Genomic DNA, 18,592 nt, shown 5'->3' with positions numbered 1-18,592 from the left:
GGCACCTGACATGGGACTTCTGTGGAGCCAAAGCAATGAATTTCAGTGGTGTAGGCCTCAAAGCTATGCCTGCCTCCTTCGTAAGGCTGTCAACACCTGCTTTTTTGTGTTTGTGGTGATGATGAAAAATTATCAGTAATACCAATACTGCACATACCCAGAATTTCAACGATATTGCCTAGACTGGAAAGTTGAGTGTTTATTACACATCCTTACCCACTCAAGACACACATTAAGTGTCCCCACTTAATGTCCTTGTTAGGCCAACTCCATGAAGCAGGATTAGGTGAAGCTTAAGGCCAAGTGGCAGCAGTTTAGCTCAGTCTGGATAGAGAGGCTGGAAGGAAACTGCTGTGCCATTGAGCAGATCCCTCGACGTGAAGGGCTGAGGAAGAAGGACCTTGAGTTGCAGTGCAGAGGACATCCACCCTCAGTCCAGACACACCATTCATGCCTCACCCATTAAAAAAAAATAATAATAAAATAAAATAAAAAAATCAGCTTTCTCTCCTCAGACTAGGAGGCTGCATTATACAGTAGCATTCAAAGTCAGGATTATTTCCAAGCTTAAAAACCTAACATATTTAGGATCAGACTTGGCCTCCATCAAACAGATATCTAAAATAAGCAGTCACTTTTTGAATTTTGGCCTCAGTAGCAAAAGTGAGATTTGGATGACACCAAGTTAGAAAATACAAACCTTTATATTGGATTTATGTCACAAGCCAAATGCAAATTTTTACTGTTCCTCATTTTCAGTTACCTCTGGCTATTTAATCCATCCTCCACTAATTCTCTTCTGCATTATTGGTCTGGAATGTAGTCTACATGATGAGAATCATTTAGTTGATAGCACTTTAAACTCATCTATAAACAGCTTTTGATGACTAATATGCATTTTTCTGTTCCTGCAATAAATTTGTTTCAAGCAAAAGGAGACTGTTTGGAAACACCTTACATTTCCTGGTAAATCAGCTATTTAATATTTAATTTCAAGCTGTACTGGGAAAGTAAATCTAATTTTTTCTCAGGCTCACATCAGAAGGGAAAAAAAGTACAATAGCCGCAGAAAAATAGACAGATTTTGTATTATTTCAATATGGATATATGTCTTCTCAAGCCATAAAAAGAATAATTTTATATGGCTTTTTTTACATTTTTCCATCTTAAAAGACAGCCACTTTACATTCATTTAATTTGAATTCCTACATGGCCTCTGCAAATAAAGAGAATGAATAACCAAATGGAAAATGCTTTTGCTTACTCCCAGCCCTGGAAGTGATTCATTATTTAAAGCATTACCATTAAAAATGAACCATTTCCACAGATAACATGAAACAGGTAATTCTTTTACAGGCATCCTTACAACTACAGAAAACGTGAATATTTGTATACTTGTATGCTTTTGAGAGGAATCCTCAGTAATATACACACAAAGAGACATCACAGATGTCTTCTATCCTACATTTTTTATGCCATTCTCATGCTAAATGGCATTAGACTTTAGCATACCTTTCTTTAATATTCTTCTTTTTGTGTTGTACCCAGTCCCTGTTTGCTTTTGCAGTCAAAACCAAAAAAGCCCCCACCTTCCACAGCTTCTTCTGCTATTCAGTATTATAAAACCTCACTACTGCCACTTAGAGATACTGGATTTTACCTTGCTGCTTCATCCTGCCCAAGGACAGAGTGCCTAATTGTCCTGTTCAGCCACGTATGAAGCAATCTGGCCCACAGAGGTTGTACTGAGTATATTTTGTGTTACTGTCAGAGGCTCAATACTTTCTTACTTGGCTGCATGCAGTTGAACCAGGCAAAAACTCTTCAAGGAGCAACAAACTTCCTCAGGCAGGAGCTCAAGGAAGAGAAGTCCTGTCAAACTAAAATATTCTTTCCTCACTTATCCACAAAGGCAGAAGCTGTGATGAGGGAGGATTCCTGATGCAGGTGGGCTGTGCCAGGAGTGCATGTGCAGCCACAGTTATGGGAGGTGCCTGGGGTATGACCAGCATCCAAGAGGGGCAGTAGATCTAAACCACACCATCCAGGCCATTTGGCTGATCACGTTGAGTTTTTTCATCATTCTTGGGATCTCTGTGTTCTAGTCAGAGAGCACAGTAGAGAATTGCATTAGTTAAAATAGTTCTTGAAGCAGACAAGAATTTCAAGCAAACTGCAGACTTAGAGCTTGCCATTAATATTTTCAAAAGGTAATGACTCAGCTCAGTCTTATCACAATTCTGTTGCAAATTCAGATTTCCATCTTTGTTTCTGCTGACTTCACGCAAAGATTTTGCTACTAAAATGAGACTGTGTTTTCTGATACAGGCCCTTGCTTCATGCCAGTCAAGCTTTTGTGCCAGTGGAGTTGCAGGATTGTCTGTGCTGTTCTGAGTACGTTAGGAAGGTATACAGGATATTTAGTACTCAGAAAGTACCAAATCAGTTCAAAATGACCTTATCTACTAAGTGGGGATCAACCCCAAGATTAATACCATGCATAGTTGTATGTGCTCTGTGCCCCATGAGGGGCTGGTTTTATTGCTTTATAACACTTCGCAACCACAACCTCTACATTTGCCAACTAACAGCCAATAATCCTTACAGACACATTTTTTTTTTCCATTTATATATGCAAGACTATCATGCATAAAAGCCTACAGCATTCTGTAGATAATTTTAAAGAAAATCCCCTTTCCTTGGAATTCAGTCAGTATCCTGAGCTCTTTTGGCACTTTATCCGAAGGTTGAGATACGGGGTCGTATTTTTAGCTTTCAGGCCAAGTCAAAGAGTCTTACTCATTTTAAGCGGCTGTTTGTGCTCTTCACCGTGAAGTATGAGTGATTCATGGGTTTAGTCCACTTGGGCTCATTTACAGTAATGCTGTACAGAAGCATAGTTTCTTGGTGTAATGAATTTCTCTCTCTTCTCAATAGTCTAATTTGACTGGCATAATTTGACTGACGTAATTGCTGGGCTTTCTATTAAGCAAAATAGAAGTACAGATCATGTATTCTAGTTATTCAGAGGATTCTCAACTCAGATGAGGAGTACCTAATCAAGTTATCATTCAGGTAAATACTACATGTACAAAAGTGACTTTCATTTTACCAGCTGGAATTGATGTGAAGGGGGATTTTTCAGCTCATTTTCATAGTTGCACTGATGAGTTTGTCAGAGTTCAATCAGGAGAGTTATCCACACTCCTACAACTGTGTTGCTATTCTCTTTCACAGTTTTGTCCCATTCTATCATGATAAAACATTAAAAGACAGTGCCTTGTTTATCAGCAGGAGTTTTGTCTTTGCTATTCAAGGGGCATTTTCACTAATCCAAGCAACACGTTTCCCACCTGCAGTCTGCAAGTTGTATGTTTCCTTACCATTTGATGAGAAACCTAAGTGTTGACATTATTTCTGTAACTTTTAAAAATGTGTTTCTTTGTGAACAATAGCTGGTGCCATCACAGTGTGCAACATTCTGGGCCCTATCCCAAACATCTGATACGTTAGCACCAGTCAATAGCTTGCCCTCCCATGCTATTTCCTTTCACCTCTTATGAAGGTAACTCAAAGCCATTGACCCCAAGCAATTTTTACAGTGAATAAAACTGACTATAGAGCAGTCAAGGACTACAGAGTATTTACGTAACATCCTCTATATTTCTTGATAACCCCATACTTTTTCAGTAGTTCCTTATCAAGGCATGAAGTCATATGACATTTTGCCTGGTTAATCAAACAGGAGGTAATCTGTGAAAGCATCGTTCTTGATTATCGCCACACTACACTGGTAGGGTTGTTACAATTACTTTGGAAGTAAAACTTCCTCTGGGGAACTCATTCAACTGCCAGTCACATCTTGCCGTAACTTAAGCCACACAATTAGCTGCTCTTAAAGGCTCGTATTTCATACTGGCTTCTCCTTCAATTAAATGTATTCATTCAAAGCAGATACTTTATCAACTATTAAATTGTTGGGAAGTAAGTATGATGCAGATCATATTTCTATTCAAATTAACATGGTTCAATATTTGAAGTATTTTGTGGTTAGATTATAGAGACAGCTGGAGGAGTTTATACCAAAATGCCTACAGATAGCTTTAGTTTTCTGTTAGAGCTTCTTCAATGACACAAATTAAATTTATTTTAGCTACTAATAATATCACACCATATGATACTGTGTTAAATGTTGGGCTTGATCTCCTTTATCTTTTAAAATGCACAAGGATACAGCATATAAAATGCAAGAAAAGGGTAAAGGGGGATGATAGTTCACAAATCAGCAAGGTTTTGTAGTTAAGGCTATCTGGTTAGCTGTTTTACTATGCAGCTTACACACCCCCAGTGTGAAGCACAAAAGTGTCATCTGCTTTTTGACACAACTTAAAGACGTTGGCCTAAGTTATGCAAAGACTGTGTGGGGGTTCATAGCAAGAGTGAAATGACATATGAAAAACTGTTACTATTAAGTTGCACATTTGCTGTTCTGCACTTTGTATGTCGATAGTGGAGGCTCTGTGCATCAGCCCTCACCTTCACTGAGGAGTTACCAGAGCAGCTTCTGAAAACCCAGCCAGACAGCCTGGCTCTGCTATCTGAGCAAACCATCCTATTTTCATACTGAAAGGGTTGTTAGGCATTGGAATGGGCTGCCCAGGGAAGTGGTTGAGTCACCATCCCTGGAGGTCTTTAAAAGACGTTTAGATGTAGAGCTTAGTGATATGGTTTAGTGGAGGGCTTGTTAGTGTTAGGGCAGAGGTTGGACTTGGTGATTTTGGAGGTCTCTTCCAACCTAAATGATTCTGTGATCCTCTCTGGTTTGCTCTGCACCCACTGTAGATGCTCCACTCTGCTGTTCATAAAAAGTTCCTCTAATGCACTAAAGAACACATTTCATAGTCTTTCTTTCTCCTTGCCTCATCTCACGCCAAAATTATCTAAGGATTTCTTTTCACTAACAAAATGTTTGCTTATGTTCAGAAGGGCTAAAATAATTCCTCTCTGTTTCTTCTTGGTTGTGTCATTGAATTTAGCCTTGTTTCACAGTGGTGCCTATACAATACCAGTATTACACGTAACCCTGTGAACTCATTTAGGGAACATCTTGTTTAAAGAGCTGAGATGTTTCTTTCATTCCCTGCTACAAGCCACTAAGAATAAATCCTATTAAAAGTAATGCAAATTGCTGTCGTTAAGAAGATAATCCTGTTTGGCCTACATAGAGTTCACATTTTTCTCCAGCAAAACGTTACAGATTCTTGGTTTGTTCAGCAAGAAGCACATAGGCTATGCTGCCATCACTGATAAATAACACACTACCTTCTTTTTATTTCATACCAGCCCTCAAAATATCATTGTTTTGTGCAAAACAACTATAAACCCCATAATCAGCCTAGTAGAGTTTGTAGGTGAGAGTTACCTGAAGCAGGGATCACTGGTACCCTGTGTATGTGGTCTCTCACTGACCTGGGCAAATTTGCACACATTCATTATACCCCACAGTTCCCAGCACATACATTAATTCTAATAATATATTATACTGTGTATTATACAGTCATTCATACTGAGATATTGTCAGTGGGGAAATGACAGCAGATCCTACGACAAAAGAATCTGAGGTTCCAAAACAATGATTACATGGAAGATAGCACTGTCTGTCTAAATGAAATCTGAAAGACTGGCATCCCATAATCGCAATTCATAGTCCTAAAAATATCATGCTGTCCTTTCTGAAAGTAATATAACCATCATATTAACTTACTCTGAACATACTAATGGAGGGTTTGACTTGGAAATGGAATAGATCAAACAAAGAAGTGATCTGCACGTACTTCAAACATTAGTTTGAAAGTCACCATTTTTACCAGACCATTCAGTTTTATTTGGAAGCAGAAGACTTCAGCCGATGCTCATAGCACAATATTAAATGAAAGTTGGAAGATTATTTTAAATCACCTACATAGTGTTTCGTGTATGGTTCAAGACAGCTTTGTCAATAATGTGTAAAGTGCTAGTCAGCGTGATCTGGAAGATAGAGCAGAGTGCACTCTCAGCAATTCTGCTGATGACACAAAACTGAGAGGAGTGGTGCATACACCAGGAAGTTGTACTGCCACCTGGAGGGACCACAACAAGTTGGAGAAATGGGCTGATAGGAATCTCATGAGGTTAAACAAGGAAAATTGAAAAGTCCTGCAACTGGGGAGGAACAACCACACGCACTGGTACAGGCTGGGGCCAACTGACTGGAAATCAGCTATGTAGAAAGGGACCCTAGGGTCCTGGTGGACACCAAATTTAATACATGCCAACATTGTGCCCTTGCATCAGAAACTAATGGTATCCTGAGCTGCACTGTCAGCAAGCTGTGGGAGGTGATCCTTCCCACTCAGCCCCAGTGAGGCCATACCTGGGGACAGACTGCTCTGGATGGTCCTGCTTGAGCAGGGGGCTTGTAGCAGATGGTCCCTTCCAACCTCAACAATTCTGTAATTCTGTGAACCAGAACTCTATTACTATGGTTAGAGATAGTCAAGAGAACAGAGTTTTGATGACTTCTGCAAAGATTCAGTATTTTACTCAGTGAAAATATGTCCCCATTATTTTAAAACAAAAGTGTGAGTTTGATCTATTTTAAGACAAAAAAAAAAAAAAAAAAAAAAAAAGGCAAGAGAAGCAGTGGCTTTCCTTGGGTGCCATAAGTGTTGTGGATCACAAGAAAAATTGCTGACAGTTTTGCACTTCTTCCTGGCTAGACTGAGACTGTCCCAGAAGCAGTGGGAAGCTCATCCTACCTCCTAGTAAAATTTAGACTTTTCTTACAGACCTCAACCAAAAGACAAAGTAGAAAATTTTACAGGAGAATAATTTATCTGTAGAACTATAATAAATATTTGAACATTACAAACATGGATTCATTAGCTTTCCATGCCCTGATGTATGTTTCCGTAGTGATGTCAGTCATTAGAAATGTCAGTTTTACTGTTTTCCTTATGTTTTGTGTATTTAACAGATGTTGACTTCCTAAAGATCTGGTCTTAAATATTCCTCCCTCCTATGCATGTAATATCCCTCATCACAGTCATTTTTTTCTTCCATTATGGCTCTCTCCAGACTTGGGATCTCTTATCAAATCTTGTATATTTTTCATTACACTTTAGGGACAGAAGGAAAAAAAAAAAAAAAAAAGTATTTTCTCCATCAGTAGTAATCTCTCAATGTTGCAGATTTCACTGTAGCTTGGCAATGCTTCCTACTGATTTCACATATCTGAAGTGGTAGATCATCATTAAATGATTTTTTATATTATTCCACGTCTACACCACTGAAGGAGTAGTTGTTTCCATCAAGAAATATTTCTGCCTCTGTTTTCAGTTATTTCAGTTATTTAACAGAAAGTACAACGTCCCATCTCCTTTCAAGATGGCAGTAGTTTCAGCCCCCATCACAAAGTTCTTTTGTCATGTCATGACTTCCAACAAAAGCAACTTAAAACAAATAAACAGTAAGGAATAAGTCTCTATAAAAATTAGTAACTCATAACAAATCTATTTCCAGATCTACTATATCAGAATCATAGTTTGCATATTTTCTGCCAACTGCCATTTGCAAATCCCTAGGATGGTTTTCATCCAACTGTGATCATAACAAACCTTTCCATCTGTGTATTTTTCTAAGAGAAATCTTCATCAGAATTGTTCCCTAGATGCCTTTTGGGCTCCAGAATTCTGAGATGGTTCCATCATTCTCATAGGAAAAGTGATACAACATTTAAGGAAATGTTATAATTGATCCTTAGGTTTGCTCAGCCATGATAAAGAACAGATCGTTTGCTTTGAAAATTACTTTAAAAATTATATTAACAATATTATTTCATTAAGTCATTCTAAGTTCTAAAATATCTTTTCTAACACACAATATATGTAGAATATTTGTCACTTTGAATCTACAAAAAGGTGAGTCTTCGAGTTTGCTGGTTCAGGACACAATTCTTTTCTTCCAGCAACATGTAAGTGGCAAGTGGGACTAAGGGAATGAGAAACTTTCCAAGAAACAGGGCTAATTATGAAAGGAGTAAGGACTATCTGAAAAATGTACCACAGCTTCTTTTAATAAGTCATCATTTCAAGTAGGTCATTAATAAAATTGTCCATTTCCCCACTTATAGACTGAAATAAACATATCAAAAGTAAAACACTTAAGCAAGTTTTAAACTTCAAGAGTATACTGACTAAAAAGACCTGCAGAATCAAAGCTCAATATGGGTAGGAAATTATTTTGCAGCACTAGGACTTCACTGTAAGAATGCAAGGACAAGCCATCTGCTCTGATCCAGGCAGGAATATTAATCTACATGAGAGATCTGACTTAATACCTTTATTTATTATTTTCTATGAAGTTAGCCAAGCAAACGTCTTCATATCAGGATTACCTTGCAAATCCTGTAAGACCTATTTCTCGTGTGAGGCATCTTGCCAATAACGGAGCAGTAAATACCATGCCCTGTATCTGAGAGGTAAAGGAGGCACTATACCAAGTAACATCAGCAGGTTCCAGTATCACAGGAGAAGGACATCAAGACATCAAAAAGAAAAGAAACAAATACATCTATCAGACACCATAACACACAAACAACATCCAGCCACATCTACAAGGGAATTCCTAGGGCCAGAAACACACTTCTAATATTATGAGGGATGCTGTTGTCTCTATCATGTGCTGGAGGCACATCTATCTAGCCATGTGTTGTTGATGAAGGGGCTGCGGAGAGAGGGAAGGAAGGAGGCAGCGAACACGTCACAGGCTGACAAACCAGTGAATTCAACCAGCATCCCACTCCCTGCTCCTGCCTGCAGCCTCTTGGAAAAGAGGCTGCAGGAGGAGGTTGTGGGGTAGGAAAACAGTTTAGGCAGGCTGTATCCATGTAGTAGGTCATATTTTGGAGAAAATCTAGCTAAACTATCAAAGAGTTTTAAAGGAAACCACTCACAAGCAGCACTCACACGTGTTGCTGAAGATACACTTCTTTATATCATAGCTCATCAGTGAGAATAGAGAAGCACCTGCTCATTCTGATAAAGACTAAACAGCCTTAAAGTCCAAAACAGCACTAAAATAAATTAATATATTATGGAGAAACTAGTACCACAGTCTAGAAGGAATTCCTGGTAACACTCATGAGGAAATCAAAAAAGACAATGTTACCTCCACAGTGGGAATGGAAATCTGAGTTCTCAGCCCTGGCACTGATCTTCCAGCTGATTTTGAAGCAGTCACTTCACAACCTCGTGTTTCTATTTCCCTAGCTTTAAAATTCTGATAAAAATCATTGCCTTATTTGTTAAATACTTTTGAGATCTGATGTTATTGATAAAAATCAAGGCAAGTGTTTAAGAAGAGGAGAGGTAAGCAGTGGTATATAATCTGTTGCTAAAATCTTTGCTGGGGAATTAGAGTATAGAAAGTGTTCTGCTACTCCTTTGAAAAGATACTCATACTGTGAACCCAAGAATTATGGATCAATAAGATTTAATCCAATCCAAGGTCAATTCTAAATGCAATAAATAATTAAAAACAAAAACAAACAAAAAATCACACACACCAAAATAGCCTTTTAAATCTATTAGAGTTATTTTAAGGAGCAGTTGTTGACAGTTGTTTATTTACTAGCTTTACTGTAAGTTTGGACTGTTGACTCTGGGAGAAAGACTAATTTTTTGGAAGTTCAAGGCTCCTCCATCTGAATACTCTGGAATAAAAAGCCACAGTGATGAATTTTAGACTAACTGGAACCATACAAGAGGAACACCTAGGTGTCCTGGTAAAACACCTGCTTATTTTGGAGAACAGAAAGAGGAAGGAGAAAAAAAAAAAAAAAAGAAAAAAAAAAAAAAAAGCTTAGGCATAGAAAATAATAACCGTATATGTACATCTCTAGTCCACATCCTGAGCTAACCTTCACAAAATAAAAGGTGAAGATTAAGAGGATCAGCAACAGTGATTTCTGGGAGAGAGGGAGGAGACTGGAATCCTGCCCATAAGGTTATAACAAGAAGGGGTCTGGGACAAACTTTGCCTTTTATTTTGTACACAGAAACACGTATGCTGCTGAAACACAGTCCTTCACTTCAGATGGCCTGTAGGACACACTCATGAAATACAGTACTGAAAATGCTACAGTGTCATCTGTACTGATATCACAGTTTCCACTCGAACACCGTGGTAGAGCTCATGAGTAAAGCAGTTTAATTTCCAATAATTTTTGTGTTCATGGTAAGATCTACCTTTTAGCACTCAAATTTTCAGATTGCCACAATAAATATAAATTTTCTTCCAAGAGTTCTTTTATTAAATAATTTAGATTTGTAGGCTTACAAGCAGTGCTATGTTGATGAAATTTGGTAAGATGCAGATTTCAGCCCTGGAGCAAATGTTTTAGAAGACTTTGAAAATACATTTCTGGGAACTGTGATTTGATTTAAAAGATATTTTTCAGAGAGTGGGATGGAGGAGTGTGTTGCATGAGATGAATAATATGAAAAAAGAAATCCTATCACTGCAGCAAAATGCAGTGGATTTCAGAGAGGAAGGTGATGCCCTATAACATATTCTGTAGGAATGCTGTAATTAGATGAAGCTTTTTCTGATATCTAACATACTGCAGCAAGAAAACAAAGCATAAATTGGAGTTTATTGAGCATTTATACATGGGATTGTGCACCGTGATACAAGCAAGGAAAATTAGATTTGTGTTTCTGTATTAGTAGATCAAAAAGTCGTAGAGCTCCTATGGTCATGGAACCATTGTGATTACCAGCTCCCAATAAATGCTTAAGGTTTATTTGATGGATAGACTTCTGTTTCCTTGATAGAAACATCAGAATAAGTTTATAATATATAATATATAATATATAATATATAATATATAATATATAATATATAATATATAATATATAATATATAATATATATTTATATTATACGATATATATAATATATAATTATCCATGTTTACTTATTTTGTATTTCTTCTCATTAATAAATAAATAAGTCCCAAGTAGTAAAAATAATAATAATAATAATAATTCTGTGTAAAACAACAAAAATATTTTGTTGGAGAGCTCCTACTTAGACAACATATTAGCAATGAAAAAATACTGTCCTTGTGCAAGCATTTGCAAAGCATTTTTAAGGACAACTTTAATATTACATTAAATAAAATAAAGCAGCATGAAAACTCTTTGCTATAGTGTTTTTTAATAGCAGAATTTACTATAATTTTTAGACAATCAGTTTTCCTGAGTTCTAAAAAGGACATGAATTTTTTCAACCTAGCCTTTGTGAGGTTCAGGGCTGCCATAAAGCACAAGCCATTAAGATAGCAGTTCTCAACAAGTGACAGAAATAACAGTTCACTTTCTCACAACAAAAGCTGCTGAAGTACTAGCAGCATTTTCTAAGGTCTTTTAAAATACCTTAAAAATAAATCTATATATTTATTTACCTACAGTATACTATAAAAATCATGGGCATCCTCCCTTATATTTTTAGAAATAGTAGCATTTCAGGATGCCATGACTAAGACATACCGATGCTGTCAGAAGTTATTATTTGAGTGGCTTAAAGATGTCAAAAACTATCTCCTAACTGATGGGAAAGGAATTCAATAAGAGACAATTTCAAGACAAAAAAAAATGACCACCTTGTCCTTAAATAAGAAAATGTTGTTAAATTGGAAAACCTCAATTAAATTAGAAGCTTATGGCTTAGTGATGAGCTGGACTACAAACAGATGCCTTTTTAAGGAGAGAGCTTTTAGTAATACTCATTTACCATATAAGAAAATGACACAAGGCAGAACTTAGTTAAGGTTTATTTTACATAATGGCAATTTACCCATGGGAGCAGTGCTTATATGCAAATTGTATCCCCAAGTGAGAGCTGCTCTCCTTGGCGGGGCATCGATTCTTCCAGTGATGGCCGGCAGCAGCTGTGTCACTGTCCTCAGAGGGACAAAAGATGTATATTATCCAGGTTTTGTAGCAGCCTGGCCACTACCTCAGAACATCTCCCAGCCCATGGACCTCCATCCCTCCTAAAATGGCTGGTCCCCATTAGAGCTGTAGACTGGAAATGCAGACAATGGTCTCAGGATCCAAGATTTATAAATCTCATCACTGCATCTGTCCACAGATCCAGATGTCAGACTTTTATCTTCCTTTCTGTTTCCCTAGACCACTTCAATTTCATATCATTCTTTAGTTTATCAATCTTATTTGAGGAAAATAATAGAAGATAATCTCTTAGTTTCCAAAAACTCACCTTCACCTCACAAACAACTAGTATCTTACACTTCTCTCATTGAAACTACTGCTTGTATTGAAATGATGTTAGTATTAAATTAGAATGACGCTCCTAGGGAGGTACATGCATTAATTTGAGCACCCAAAATGTTCAACATGATTAATGTGATTGCAACCAATGACAAGGTAATTTAAAATGATTACTAAAAATATCACCATCACACATGTTATTTTTAGAGTATCTCCAGCAGTAACAAAACAGCACAGAGCTGGGCACAACTTTCACAAACAGTGTAAGATGTGAAATCTAAGAAGAATAAATTAAGTTACTGGCATCTGTCTGTCTAGAAATAGAATCATCTTTAAGAGTGCTCTCTAGAGAGAAGGAAAACACACACTTTTGAAAATGAGTCAATATTTTCAAAAAAGCCACGGATTCTGAGAATGTCATATTCTCGTTACCCAGCTTGGACACGTGAATGCTGGGTGTTTCCCTGAGCCCCTCTCCATAGGCAGTTAGTTTCAAGTCCTCTGTCAACACATTTTCTCTCATATTTAAATTGGCTTCATTTATTTATTTATTGACCCCATCCATTTCCCTCCCTACTTAGTATCTGCCCAACACTAAAAGAAAAAAAAAAAAAAGGGTTTGTTTTAACCCTCAATGTTTCTTAAATGTTGAGTGGAGGGGAACAACCTTTATTTTACACAATAAAACTCCTATTAAATGATGCTTAGCAAGACCTGCAAGGCCTAAGTTGTTAAAGTCACGCTATTTGGAGATCAGAGAAAAAAATATATAGATCAGCTTCAATGAAGCCATACACTCACCAAATCTTGATTCTATGACTTTTCTTAATTTTCATTAAAATTCTCAGATGAATTATTCCTGGACTAATGAGGATACATCTCAAAAAGTCTCAGGAAAATCCAATTTTCTCTTCTGTTTTTCCAAGGGAAGTAATATTTTCATAGAGAAGCACATTATCAAGAAGTTAAGGCCAGCAATTTACTTAATTCCAGAAGATGTGATAGTATACAGTTATAAAATATATCATGGCCAAAAGGTAAAGGCCACGTTTCATAATGTTTTCAAAGAACATATTTCTTTTTAACTAAGTTCTTAAGTGTGTATGCATTACTGCTTCTATTAGCAATATTCATTGATTTGTGTAGGCAATGAGCTTTACAGCTGTCTACTTGTTTTATTTGCTTGGTAGAATTTTGTCATGAAAATTCCAGTTACATTCTGGTAGCAGCACATTCCAGCAGCACTTCTTCCCTCACACACTTCTTGCAGGTTCCTACTCAGGAAAGCACGAGTGTGGTAAACCCTGTTGGTCTCAGCAGGCTTCAAAAACAAGCTTAAATTAAAACATATGTACAACTGTTGACTTAAAAAGCGATGGATTCATGAACCTTTTAAATTTTAAAGAGTGTAGGGGCCACTGTTATTTACATCTATTGTATTATTTTGTCTTACACCTGGTATTGCTACCTGCTGCAGAAATTCCTGTGTAGTGGCACAGGAATTGTGCCACTTGTGGCTGGTGGGAGTCTACAAAAGCCTGAAAATAAGTTGGTAAGCTCAAGTTCTTTAAAAAGGTCTGAGTAAAGCCTCAATCTTGCTAAAGAGTAGGTGAATTTTATTGTTTGTCTTTATACCATATAATGTGTCTTTATATCACTCTAAATGCAAGTCAGTCATGACTAAGGACAGCATCTGGATGCTGTTCTGCAGCAGACATTAATGAAACCATGTTATTTCATAAAGATTGTTCCATTTTCAGTGTCTGATTGAAGCTGGTTTTTGTCATTGATAAGGGCTGTCAAGCCCTGTAGAACTGTATAATTATAAACCCAGAGAACCATTGAAAATCAATATGGTCCAACTGAAGTGATTCTGCAAATGTTCAGGATGTAATGGACTGTGATAAATCGTTCAAAATTCCATACATTTGGTAAAAAAAATAAAATAAAAAAAATATGTCTGTAAATATGCTTGGTATTAACTTCTGTAGAACTTTACATTTAGGTGCAGAGTTTGTCATATCTGTTGAATGATTTAACTAATATCTATTAATATCAATAGGATATTGAGAAAAGCAGGATAATCCATTATTTTGATCCATCAGAACAGGCAGTGTTTCTGTATCTCCTGTCTTCATGAGTGTACATAACTGTTAGCCTGTTTTCAAGACAGAATCACATCGAGGAAACTTATTCTAACAACTTTCTCCACCTTCAGGTAAGTACCTTTTGTTTTAGTCAAATTTGTTTAACCAAATCACGTTGTATATTTTAGTTTGACCAGTCTTGGAATTTGTTTTCTCTTAGAATTTAGGATTACATATTGCAGCATAATTGTCTCAAAGCCATGAACAGGTCAGAGCTGCAAATGCATTCACAAATTAATTAATTCCCATACTGAAAACAGTTAAAACTTGCTAAAGATTTGTCATTTGTATTAAGCTCACAGGCATACAAATAGATTAAAAAATCATGTAAAGTCATTAAAATGATGTGAATGACTGAAGCCCACGTCTCACGTAGTGAGACTCTGTGCCTTAGACCTCCATTTTACTACTCAGAGATGCCATCTTTAAGACTCATTTGTGTTCTACAGTTTTCCTACCTGAAATGTCTGCCTGACATTCAAACTAGGATGGATGGATGGATGGATGAATGGATGGACGGACAGACGGACAGATGGATAGACAGATAGATAGACCTATTTCTACAAATTCTTTTTCCAAAAAAGTCAACATGGGATCATGTAAATATATCTGGCAACAGCTATAAAGTTAAGTGTTGATCCTTAAAAAACTCTAATCCTATCTGGGAGGTGGTCTGCTAAAACTGGTCTCTTTCAATGACATGGAGAGAGCATTGCTGTACATTTGCATCATCAAGAGCTCTCGAAAAAATAGTGAACTAAACAACTGTCCTTACCAAGACAGTGTAGAGAGGAAGAAGAATGACTTGTGCACCTTTATTCAGCTGTTAATAACAAGTAAAACAGACAGTTATTACAGGTTTGCCCAAGGAAATACAATAATACACTTAAAATGAATTTTCTCTCTTCTCATAACTTAAGGAATAATTTTTTCTCTGACTGATAGGTAACAACCATGCTCATGTTAAATATTATTCCAAAAATAATGCTAGAATGGGATCTTCAGTCACTAGTTCTCAGTTCTAATCCAAAGCAATCTATTTGTTGTGAACTACATCATAATAAATTCAGTTTTACAGCCTCGGTATGATAAATCCTCATTGATTTCTTTTTGAGTAATCAAGTTTTAGGCATAAGTTTTTAGCATTTTTTAAACTCGCTGGCATCACTTCTCTAATATAAGGGGAAATAAAGTGTGAAATAGATTGTCAGATTCAGCTAAAGACCTACTAACCCTGGAAATGTTAGATGTTTTAAAGTCTTTCAACTGTTTTATACCCTTCCCCCTACCCACCCCCCCCCAAAAAAAAAAAAAAAAAAAGTAACTTCAGACTCCATATTTTATGGTCACTAATATGAGTAAATGAAAAACCTTCCAATACAATATGCTGCACTTCCATTCTCACCTATGACTTCAGAGACCAGAGAAGAATTAAAATTTTGTGAGTGAAATTTGGGGCCCATTGAGTCAATGACAATTCGTAATTCATTCACTAAAAATCAAGAATTCTACTTTGAATTTTTGCAGATTCAGTGACTGCATTCATACTGTTATCCAGTAGTACTGGCAAATTTATATTATGTCCACATGAGTGTATTAAAAATGTGTTTTCTTAAAACAAAATTTGGACCAAACTTCTGCAATACAGCTTTGTTGTTTTGTCATTATTTATTTATGTTTTTACATAATCATGTACTCAGATGTCTTATGTAGTCTATCACTATTGACAGAGTATTTCCAAATTTTGGAAAAATTATATACTTTCCCCTTTCCATAGCAAATACTGAAGGTTTCCATTAAAAAATAAATAAATAAATAATGTAACTATGTTTGTTGTATCAGATATTTAATCTAACATTTTATTTTATTTTTAGTTTTTGTACTTTAATGGCCTAACTACTGACACTGCAGTATATTTTACAGCTCTAAGTAAGGAAATAGCATCTTATGTATTTCCCAGAGACACAAAAACTTCCCATTCTAGCATCCCATATTTTTAGGCCATTCAGTTTCATTTAATGACTACTAGACAGAGCTGAACAACTCATGGTCAGAAAAGAAATCTAGAAAGATATTCAGCTGTGTTTCAAAAGTAATAAAAATGATGAACTGAAGCAGAAACAATGAACTGTCATACAAGAAGATTATGGTGGAGCTGAAAATTGAACTTGGTTCTCCTGGGTCTCAAGCTAGCTGCACTAACACCTTATCCTTTATTCCACTCTACCCAAGGCATTCTCCAACAAAATAAGGGAGAAATCTCTCTGAGGGTTTAAAAAATGCTAGAGCTGATGAAATGTTCATAACTAACTCATCACCTTGGCAAGTTCAAAATTTTGCAACAAAAAAAAAATATTTAAGCTGAATACCTGCCAAACCTTACCAAAATACAAGTGGTCAAATGAAGGCACTGGTCAACTGCTTTTGCCAAAGATTGTTTCCTAAATAAAACCCCAGAGGCAATCAGAGGTGTAGCTTCCTGGTTATTATGAAAGCTGGGTCATTTGGGTTTTTACTCAGAGGTCTGTTTTTTTTTGACATCCAGCTTTGCAAATATCATCTTGTGTCTCCCCCCTTTCTCAGAATGAGGTCGGAGGGTAGTCTTGCTCCCAGTGCTAAGCAAAAGTGCTGTTCTGCCACAAAACAAATTGTCCCATTCCCAGAAGAAATCTTCTGCAGGTGAAAGTAATTCCAAACATCCCCTGCTTTCAATGTAAAGAAAATGCAGGAGCATCATGCATTGAGTCAGTGACCTCCATCAGGTTGCCACAACTACCACATGCCTTTGCCTGGTGACCCTAGAAGAGCACAGCATTTGGTGGATATCTGGGAGGGTGCAAGAGGCTTTCACATGGCTTACCTTTTTCTTTGCAGATCAAACAGCGAACTCATTTGGCTTGCCTGGAAACACAATTGGGCTAAAATGCAAAATTTTCTCAGAAAATTAAAAGGACTAAATGGATTAGAATGAAAGCTATTTCAGTCTTAACCTTTAAATTCCATTAATGTGATGTCTCCATAACATTTCTTTGTTTTATCTCCCTAAGGCAAACATCTTGTGTGCATCCAGCTGAGGAATGTGGCCAGGCATTGGGAAAATCCACAAGAGGAAAAGAGGATTCTTTTCCATCAGACACCCATTCATTTTAACTGCCTCCACACTCCCTTAGCACGATATTTGGCAGTTCACAACGATGCACAGGGTTCCCCTGTCCTGTTTTCTGTCCTCTGTGATGGAGGCTATGACTGTTTGATTTGTGTGTTTTTAGTGTTTTGGGGTTATTGTTTGTTTGTTTGTTTACAGTGAATGGTACTGTACAGTGTATGTTTTATCTAAAATAATACAGTGGCTACATGGCAGAGGATAAAGCACCAGAAGGTGAGGAAGGATCAGAGAAAGGGAAGAAAGAAGAGGGAGAAGAAAAAACAAACAAACACAACAACACTGTTTGTTAGGTCAGAGGTTGGACTCGATGATCTTGAGGTCTCTTCCAACCTAGAAAATTCTGTGATTCTGTGACTGTGCTTTCCTCAAATGCAACTGTGCTTGTTCAGTTGAAGAAGGAGATGATTGAAAGGAGCAGGGCACAGGAATGGTGTCAACCTCAGGGGTTGTGGAAAGTTGGAAGCTTTCCAGGGAACTCAGAGGAGCCCCCACAAAGGGAGCCACTGATAGATGCTGGATTGAAAAGCAAGAAGCTGCTCCTTCAGGAAGAAAAGACTTGTCCCACAAGGATGCTGGAAGATTTATTTTCAAACCTTTGTGTTTAATCTGCCTCCTTCATTTACCATTTTATGGCAGAAGGCTGGGAGTCTTCTGATGTATTGGTGTGCTCACCTCAAAGAAGGTATTGACCAGTTCTACTCCAAACCTCTCTTAATTTGGGGTTCTGTCATAGTTTTTTTCCTAACATGGAAAATGAGCTACTTCTGGATTTCCAGCAGTTATATGACTATATTTATTGAAATGATTTTGTTATTTGCACTTAGAGGTGTACCACAAAATTCAGAATTCATCTTCTGCATTTTTGTTTATTTGTTTGTTTGAACAAATAAAGCTTTACAAATCCCTACTGTACATCACACAGGGATTCCAGGTCTTTGGCACTTG

At 36.9% G+C, this 18,592-nt stretch overlaps 1 protein-coding gene across 4 annotated transcripts in view; it reads left to right on the top strand.

The window, feature by feature from the left end:
- The window catches only part of GPR85 (G protein-coupled receptor 85), a 44,237-nt gene extending 25,645 nt beyond the window's left edge, over positions 1–18,592 (top strand). For 3 of the 4 annotated variants that reach the window (XM_068669502.1, XM_068669503.1, XM_068669504.1), the window contains exon 2: positions 1–18,592. This exon is cut by the window's left edge and continues 23,147 nt beyond it. The gene's annotated coding sequence lies outside the window, so the exon portion shown is untranslated. The other variant, XR_011092010.1, reaches the window with a different exon arrangement.

The sequence above is a fragment of the Anas acuta genome, chromosome 1 (genome assembly GCF_963932015.1).
Source record: "Anas acuta chromosome 1, bAnaAcu1.1, whole genome shotgun sequence".
Lineage (NCBI taxonomy): Eukaryota > Metazoa > Chordata > Aves > Anseriformes > Anatidae > Anas > Anas acuta.
This window is presented reverse-complemented; position numbering and strand designations above follow the sequence as displayed.